We start from the raw sequence: 9,365 nt of genomic DNA on the forward strand, positions 1-9,365 counted from the left end.
ATCTTCCCCCATTGTGCAGCAAGCATATGGTTTGAATGGAATTGACCCCACTTCCTGCTCCAGGTGTGGACTGTGGTATCAATCCACCTGTTCATCCAATCCCTGATGGTTGAGGAAGGAACAGTCCTTTAGATTAAAGTCAATCAGAACATGACATTCATTTGACTTCAGAGACTGGTTTAGCTTGGTCCAGGATGAAATTCAGGTGTTTATGATACGGTGGAGGAAAGAAAAACCCTCTCTCTTGCTTTGGATAGTGTCACATATGCCAATGAGACCTGGAATTGCTGCAACTGTTTGGTTATCATGATGGAGGCCAGTCTAGACAAACCAATGCATAGAGTGAGACTGAGCCAGGTGAACTGATGGGAATTTCAGCCAACTTCCTGGTTAAAACATGACTGAAGCCCACTCTGTACACATGAACTAATAGTTATATATGCCAATAAATTTCTTCTGTCTTTTGTTGCTTGGAACTGACATCATCCAAACTGATAGAACTACTCTCATTTTTATTTCTTCTTAATATTACTTTTCTTTTACTTGACCAAGAAGTTCTCTCAAATTTCTACTTTTGAAGGATATATTCTGTGTTGAACTTTGTCCTTGGAATAACATAAATTTTAAAAACTCATTTAGGGCTTCCCTGGTGGCACAGTGGTTGAGAATCTGCCTGCGAATGCAGGGGACACGGGTTCGAGCCCTGGTCTGGGAGGATCCCACATGCCACGGAGCAACTAAGCCCGTGTGCCACAACTACTGAGCCTGCGTGTCTGGAGCCTGTGCTCCGCAACAAGAGAGGCCGCGATAGTGAGAGGCCCGCGCACCGCGATGAAGAGTGGCCCCCCGCTTGCCGCAACTAGAGAAAGCCCTCGCACAGAAACGAAGACCCAACACAGCCATAAATAAATAAATAAATACAAAAAAAACCCACCTCATTTAAATTAGTTTCTAGCTTTCTCTGATTTCCTAGTCGTTTCCTTTTTTGGTGCTTTATTCACTTGAAATTCTTTCCCTGAAACCCATTTATTAGTGTACTGAATTATCACAGTTCAAGGTCACCGTAGCAAAGTTGCCTCTTAACTTCACATTGCCAATCAATTAGTTCCTGGCAGTAAGCTGTAAATATAATATAAATATTCCTGTCAATAAGCTGTGGATACAATATGGCTTTGCATCCATTCAGACCACAAAAACCATATAATCTTAGTGGTGGAAGGAACCTTAGAGGTCATCTAATCCTGCTTAATTATTTTACAGATTGGAAAATTAGAGCCAAAAGAAATTAAATGACTTGCCTAAGGTCACACAGCTAATGGTGGGTCTCCTGTGATTCCTGGTTCTTTCCATTAAATTATGCCTCCCCATGTGCAATGAAGCCTACCAAAATTAAATAAATATAACCCAGTATTTCAGGAGACTAGTATAATTCCGTAATGTCTCATGTAACCAGTGTGCCATAAACCTTGGAAGCAACATGAAAAGGGCACTGAATTGAACTGAATTGATTTTCAAGTCTCAGTGGAAATTAATATAATTTTCTGTGGTTAAAACTCTATTTGAAATTTGACAATCACTGAAGATTGATTTTTAATACATTTTGGATCATAAAGTTGACTTCTTAGTGCTAAAAAATTTCACTGAAGATACAATGTAGATTGTTTTCATAAAACAACAGAAATTTTAAGTATGAAAGAACATGATTTTGGGTGGACTCTTCTTTCCCTACTTGAAGACAGTGATATTTATATATTAAAATTATTTTTCACATATTTCCTATAGAGCAGATACATTCCTCTGTTGTTCTCCTCATCTGTAGCATGGCTCTCATCAGAATCAGGCTGGGAGAGTTCTAAAATTACAGATTCTCAGATGCATCTAGAACCAGAAACTCAGAAGGAGAGCTCAGATATCTGTATTGTTTTAAAAGTTCCTCTGGTGATTCTGCTAGTTGGTCAAGTTTAGGAAGCACAGCTCTATAGCATTCTATAAAATATGTGTCTAGAAATGTTTTACTGCAAAAACAAAACAAAACAAAAACTTCAGTGCACAAACACACACACTCATTCTGTGAACAGCGGATGATGACTACAATACTTATCAAGGTAAATAGTCACATCTTCTGTGTTGGTGAAAATAAGCATGCAAAAAAAAGCCGAATTTCATTGACTCCAAGATACCATTGACTGTAAGATGCACCATTATTTATGTACCACTTGGGGGAAAGGAAAGTTACTAAGCTGACATGCCATCAGTTGTAACATGCCTTGTGATTTCAGAGATGATAAAAAACATGCATCTTAAAATGGATGAAGTACAGTAAGTTCTACTCTTGTAATTGGAGTTATAATGGTGCCTGCCAGGTTGAAAGTGAATAAAAGAGGGAGATTAACTTCTAGAATATTAGGATAAGGGGAAACCATATTAATGATCCTAGCAATGCTACTAAGAAATCTCTGTGGATCTTATATGCATCAACTTCCAAGGCTTTTCTGATAACCAGAAATCCATCCTGCTGAGATAGGAGCTCCCATGACGTCTTAGGGAGCTTTGGTTAAAATTGGTGGCGGGACAAGGCCCTTCATCTACAGATCTGACTTGATGTACACCACCTCCACCCACACCCTGCCCCCCACATTCTTCTCAGAGGGGTAACAGAGAAGCAAAGCATTGAAAGCAGAACATGCAAAAGAAAAAGAAAGTGACTGTTCATAAGGGTGGCACTCAATTTTTATTGTGCATTGAGGTGAGAGAATCTAATTTTAAAGGGTTTCATATTATTGTTGCTTGGACCAAAATTGTAGTTGTATCTTCTGTTAGGCTGCTCAAGTTGGTTCCTATAGCCAACTCTAGAAATGCTTTTAGTTTGTCTCACAAAAGAAAAGCCAAGACTTATTGAAAGTTTTTGGTGTTAATTGGTGAATAGTTACTGAAAAATATGGACTGAACTTATATTCTAACCAAAGTAAACCTCTTATCCTTCTCCCTCCTTGATATTCATTGTAAATAATGATGCATTTGGATTTATCTGTCTTCTTTGTTTCAGAACTACCTATACTAATTTCATGGACATAATATCCTTTCTTGTTTATAATATTAATGTCGTATATTTTAGCATTCCCTCTGGCTGCCCTGCTAACTCGGTTTCCTTTGGTCCTGAGGATACCGCCTCCATTTATGCTGTTGGCTTTTCTTAAGTGTGCCTTAAGAAAAGGATTTTTTTGGATTGTGCCTTTATGTTTTCCATTGGGAATCCTTATTAGATTGTCTTGACACATCTGTTCATGTAGTTTCTTTGGGAGAATGTGGGCACTGCTGTTGCAGCTTGCATGCCACACTGCTTTTAGTGAGAAAGGGGGTAGGGCAAGGTATGCCACTAGGCAGTAGCTGTTTTTGTAATCTGGGGTGATTCCTCCTTTAATCAGAGTGCCCGTTTTTATTGTCCCTAACTGGAGGCAGACTTTATGTTTAGATTTTGTGGTCCAAGGTAGGAACATGAATAGAGCTCAACATTCATTTCTACTCCTTACGACTGACTCCAAATAATGATCCTATCCAATGTCCCAACTATGCTTGGCTTCCTCTCACTCTGTCTGTGACCCACCGCTAGTGCTCCCCTGCACGCATCCTGGCCCACAGTTTTTCTATTCAACGTGATGTCATCTGCTTTCTAACATTCATGGGTTCATCACAGGTTTCAGTCATCTGAGTTTTTTTTTGTTTGTTTGTTTGTTTGTTTTTTTATAAGATATATTTAGATGTGAAGTCAGTTTATTTTATTTTATTTTTTTATTTTTTTAAAATTAATTAATTAATTAATTTATGGCTGTGTTGGGTCTTCGTTTCTGTGCGAGGGCTTTCTCTAGTTGCAGCAAGTGGGGGCCACTCTTCATCGCGGTGCGCGGGCCTCTCACTATCGCAGCCTCTCTTGTTGCTGAGCACAGGCTCCAGACGCGCAGGCTCAGTAATTGTGGCTCATGGGCCCAGCCGCTCCGCGGCATGTGGGATCCTCCCAGACCAGGGCTCGAACCCGCGTCCCCTGCATTAGCAGGCAGATTCTCAACCACTGCGCCACCAGGGAAGCCCCAGTCATCTGAGTTTTATGTCTTATTTTCATTAGCAGTTTATATATTTATTTTATGTCTTATTTTCATGAGCAGTTATATATTTAGGGTTGAATATCAGTTTGCCAGATTGCAAGATTGGAGGAGGGGAAAAGTCAGGGTATTTCCCCTCCGTTTCCTCTGTTTTTTTTTTTTTCTTTTTTTGCATCTCTAGCAATAGTTCTGTTTTCTCTGCGGCTTCAATACCCATTTACCCCACGTTTAAGGATCCTAGACCAAGGCAAGACCAATAGCTGTATGGTTCTACCCTCTAAGCTCTGTTCCCAGAGCTTGTAAATAGTGGTTTCCTGCTATCATATGCCTTTTATTTCTCTTGCCATCTCCTCTTTTCCTTGTCTACATTTTTTTTTAATTTATTTATTTATTTTTGGTTGTGTTGGGTCTTCGTTTCTGTGCGAGGGCTTTCTCTAGTTGCGGCAAGTGGGAGCCACTCTTCATCGCGGTGCGCGGGCCTCTCACTATCGTGGCCTCTCTTGTTGCGGAGCACAGGCTCCAGATGCACAGGCTCAGTAATTGTGGCTCACGGGCCCAGTTGCTCCGCGGCATGTGGGATCTTCCCAGACCAGGGCTCAAACCCGTGTCCCCTGCATTGGCAGGCAGATTCTCAACCACTGCGCCACCAGGGAAGCCCCCTTGTCTACATTTTGATTGTGTGGTAACCAATCACCTGTACTAAATTCCTTTCATTTAAAATGCCTGGGACTTTCCTGGTGGTGCAGTGGTTAAGAATCTGCCTGCCAATGCAGGGGACACGGGTTCGAGCCCTGGTCTGGGAAGATCCCACATGCCATGGAGCAACTAAGCCCGTGAGCCACAACTACTGAGCCTGTGCTCTAGAGCCCACGAGCCACAACTGCTGAGCCCACGTGCCACAACTACTGAAGCCCACACACCCAGAGGCCATGCTCTGCAACAAGAGAAGCCACTGCATTGAGAAGCCCGCTCACAACAACCAAGAGTAGCCCCCGCTCGCCGCAATTAGAGGAAGCCTGCAAGCAGTAACGAAGACCCAACGCAGCCAAAAATCAAAAAATAAATAAATTTATTAAAAAAAATAAAATGCCTAGAATGGTTTGTTTTCTTGCTAGTCCATAAATGATAGAGTGGAAGACCAAAGCACATTCTCAATCCACCATCTTAAAATAAACATTTAGAAATGTTAATAATATTTTAAGAGCACAGTTGAAATGCTATTTAAAATCATCTAGGAAACCACAGATCTATTTTCTGTACCAGGTCCACAACTCCCTAGCTGAGTAATTTGACAGAGCAGTTGGGACCATTCTGGTCGTTACATAGTCCGCCATTTCCAGGTATACCTGCAGTTGTGCTTTAGTGACAATGATTATTATTTATCTAATACTGTGTATTTCCATTTTTATATTTGCAACCAGAAAAACTGTTTTCAACCTGCACTGCACCTGTTTTTATGTTCAAAAGAATTTTGATGTCAACTCCAGCCAGCTGATGTCAACTCATGGCAGTTTGGTGTTGCAATGCTTGCCATGAAAGACATTACTTCAGCCACCAAAAGCCTTTAATTGTCTACATATTTTACTTTCTTTGGCGAGCACTTTGCCCATTTAACCCAAGAAATCAAAATTCTTGTATTTTCTTTGTCCAACGAGAATTTCCTCCCTGCATTGTCCTTGTCTCATGGCAAGTGAGGAAGAGACAGTTACCAAGGAGCCACTGTATGCAACTCATATTTCTCCAAGGCCCTTTTCTTCTCAAGAACCATCAGTAGCTCTTCTCCCAATTTACTCCTTGCTTTCAATTAAAATTTTAGGTTTAGATCAGTAATTACATATTATTTTATATAGAATAATTTAAGAGTACCCATTAACAAGTTCAACATGATGTTTTTTAACAAGAGATTTTTACAAGGCCTAACTTCTTTTTTTCTCATTAATATTTATACCTCTGAACTAAACACAAGAGCTTTAAGTCATCCAGGTGATGGTTTGTTCACAGGTAGTTGTAATTAAAGCAAATCTATTTTAAAGTGACCTTCCATATGTGGACACATCTTGTACCTGAATCATAAACATTCATTATAATTAAATAGGACAGCTAAAATTTTCAGTTTGGATCTTCCTTCTCTAAATTTCTAAAGCAACTCAAATTTTTTTATAGGCCCTGAGAAACTGCAATTTGATAACTACATAGCAGCTTTTGAAAAATAGGCCTCTGACAAAGCAGATTCCAAACACAGTTTCGCTAGAGTTTTAAGAGGACCATCATTTCTTTGTCAAATCACAAGAAAAAAAAAAAAACCCTCAGTCTAAAATATTCCATAAGTGTAGACCCTTTGAAGATGGATGAAGAACAGCTACAAGGCAAGAAAACAAAGTTTTCATTTCTTCTGGAACTTAGAATAGCTGCTTCTTCGTTCTGCACAATCTCACCCACTAGCAGTTTCACCCACTGGTCTGACTGAGGCAAAATAAGTCATAGGCTGTATCTCAGATGTTTGTTCTGACGGTCAATGTCTTACCTCTCAAACAAGCTAAAATAAGGCACCATGAACTCTCTACAAAGGAAGTAGACAATATATATATCACCTCTATACTGGTTTACTCACCCTTCCCCAGATTTCCATCTGGAAGCACCATTTTCAAGCAAGCATCACAAATATGTGGAGGGCCAAATTGGCTGGCTGTGTAAGTACTTATGCCTCAGAAAACCCTTTTATTCATGGCAAGGCTGGATTCCACTGGGACAGCCAATGTGGGCACATTTAGCATTGGCTTTTAGTCCTGGCTCATTCCTTCCCGCCTGAGTTTCTGAGCCACATATACTTTAATCATTCCAGCACACTGATTCATTGAAAAATAAACACTGAGGTGATAATTAATTAGAAAGGCTGCATATTCCTCTCCTACAGCAAGTTGAGTCTCTTCCTGCCAGAAATTAACTGTCAGGAAAGGAGGTGTGTAATATCCTTATGTTTTGGTTTACATTGGTTCATTTTTCATCAGATTCGCCAAGCTTTGATACCTGTGGCTTAATATTCATAACATTTTGCTTGGATTTTTGACTTTATTCAAAACCCATCTAACTTCCACAACCAATTGAGACAAACCAGATGAAAGATTTCAACCACATCCACTCATCAAACCAATTTGTTGCTGTTTTCTTAGGTTTCTGATTCCCCCATCTGTGTGGCTTGGTTCATGTGAGGCCAAATTCAGAAATGGGTGGGAACATATTTCCTAACTAAAGGAGTGTTAATCATTTCCACTAATAGAGGGAACCTTTTTTATTGCTACTTTACTGATGGAATCTCTCCCCCAAGGCAAGAAACAATAACAAAATCTCTCCTACCTTCCTGTCTCAAAAGAATTATAATCTGTCTGGGAAACAGCCATCCCCAAGAGATGTTTATTGAATGCCCTCAGGGGGTGGTACTCCTCTGGAAATAAGCAGCAGGTCAGGAAAGAGTAAGCACTGCACTTGGAGGCTCTGGGTTCCAGTTCTGGTCTGCCATTTATGTCCGTTCTGACCTTGGAGAAGAACAGTCATCATTTACTGAACAGCTCAAATTTGCCAGGTATTTTCCATCCATTTAAAAAATGTCAAAAATGCTACAATAACGATTAAACCCCCATTTTATAGACTAAAATGAAATAAGGCACAGAGAGGTTCAGTGACCTGCTCAAGCACTAATAGCTAGCTAGTAATTTGCAGAGCCAGGAGCTAGCCCTGGGTTTGATTTTTCAGACTCCAAAGCCTACTGCCGCTTCACTATACTATGACAAGTAATTTTCCTTTGCTGGGTTTTAGTTTTGATTTAATCTGAAAAAAATACGATGATTGGGCTAAAACTTAAAAACCCCTTTGAACATGGATACCATATGATCCTGTAATTGAGCCTAAGCTTTAAACGTGTAGAGATTATAGTTTGGTTCAGTTCAGCCCAAACAATACACATATTTATAAAATAAATTTGGGCGGCGGTGGGGAGGGGCGGTATGAGATTAAGGGTCTGGTATTAATCTGGGAAAGCTTCCGGCCTAAAGGGTTTTCATCTGGTACAGGCAGGAAGAGACACGATGTAGGATGGCAGATGGGAGGAGGTCAGCTCCAGCTTCCGAGGGTCTCTGGGAAAACACGGTCGGGGAGGATTCAAAGTAAGAGAACATTAGCAGGTCTGACTGGCTGAATGACAGACTCTCTGGATCAAGGCATCCATGCTGAGGAAAAGGAAAATGGGTCCTTTACTCAGTATTCTTCCCTCCATGGGAACTCAATAAACATTATTAACTGACCAGCTGAGGTGAACTGAACTGCAGAATTGCTTTGAAGCCCACAGTTACAAGCTATAATTGAGAAACTGTCAGGAGATTCAAATTCATGGAAAACCAGGAAAGAATAATGTTTCCATGTTTCAGAGCTTGCCAAAATATAGTTTCCTTTCTGCTGTTCATTTCCTCCCCTGCTTATAATTCATTTTTTAAAACTTTTCCATCAAGGAGAAGTCTATTTTGTAACTATGCATAATTAATGTTTAGCATCTTTCTTTCTTTTCAAAATGTTGAGAACTGTAACTTTTCTAGTACCCAAAGGGGAAAGGGGCGCTAGTTGTAAAGACTGTTCTATTTGTTTTCCCTGATAAAAGACCCTATTAAGAAAGGAATTCCAATATCCACAGGATCACTAGCTACAAAATAACCATAAATAAATGCAGGTTGAGAACTATAGCCCAGCTCTGTGCAGTGAGTTCTTCCAGTCTTTTTCCTCTAACACTGTATTAATCATCGGCTCCTGAGTGGCTTGAAATATGCGATCTTTGAACCTATAAAACAATCATATATACTATATGCCAGGCACCTTTTGCTAGACACTTTACGTATATTACCTTTAATCTTCGAAGCAATTCTTTAAGGAAAAGGAGATGTCAGGGCAGAGTAACATGCCCATGGTGGTAAAGCCAGGTCCCAACGCTGGTCTTTTTGACGTCAATCCCTTTCTCCTTCCCCTCTGCACCTTACAGAAGACAGGTATCGACCAGCAGGTACCTGTGCTTGTCCTTCTGACAAAATCACTGATGTGATCTTTAATCATTCTTTCAGAGTATCTTTGGACTAGTCCCTTACAGAATCATGTGAAATGTGCCATAAAGCACAGCCACTTATACCCAGATATGTCCCGCACCTTAGACTGGAAGGAAATTTTCCATCTTGAAGTTAATGGGTGAAATTTTAAAGAAGGGGCATAGGTGTGAAGAACTGTTTACCA

The 9,365-nt window shown here is 40.2% G+C and overlaps 1 long non-coding RNA gene across 2 annotated transcripts in view; it reads right to left on the reverse strand.

The window, feature by feature from the left end:
• LOC132363684 (uncharacterized) overlaps nt 1–6,876 on the reverse strand; it is a 40,732-nt gene extending 33,856 nt beyond the window's left edge. The window contains exon 1 of one of the 2 annotated variants that reach the window (XR_009502636.1): nt 6,709–6,876. This is a non-coding gene — a long non-coding RNA (uncharacterized LOC132363684). The remainder of the gene's footprint in view (nt 1–6,708) is intronic. The other variant, XR_009502637.1, reaches the window with a different exon arrangement.
• Between the last annotated feature and the right edge of the window lie 2,489 nt (nt 6,877–9,365).

This window comes from Balaenoptera ricei, chromosome 3 (assembly GCF_028023285.1).
Source record: "Balaenoptera ricei isolate mBalRic1 chromosome 3, mBalRic1.hap2, whole genome shotgun sequence".
Classification (NCBI taxonomy): Eukaryota; Metazoa; Chordata; class Mammalia; order Artiodactyla; family Balaenopteridae; genus Balaenoptera; species Balaenoptera ricei.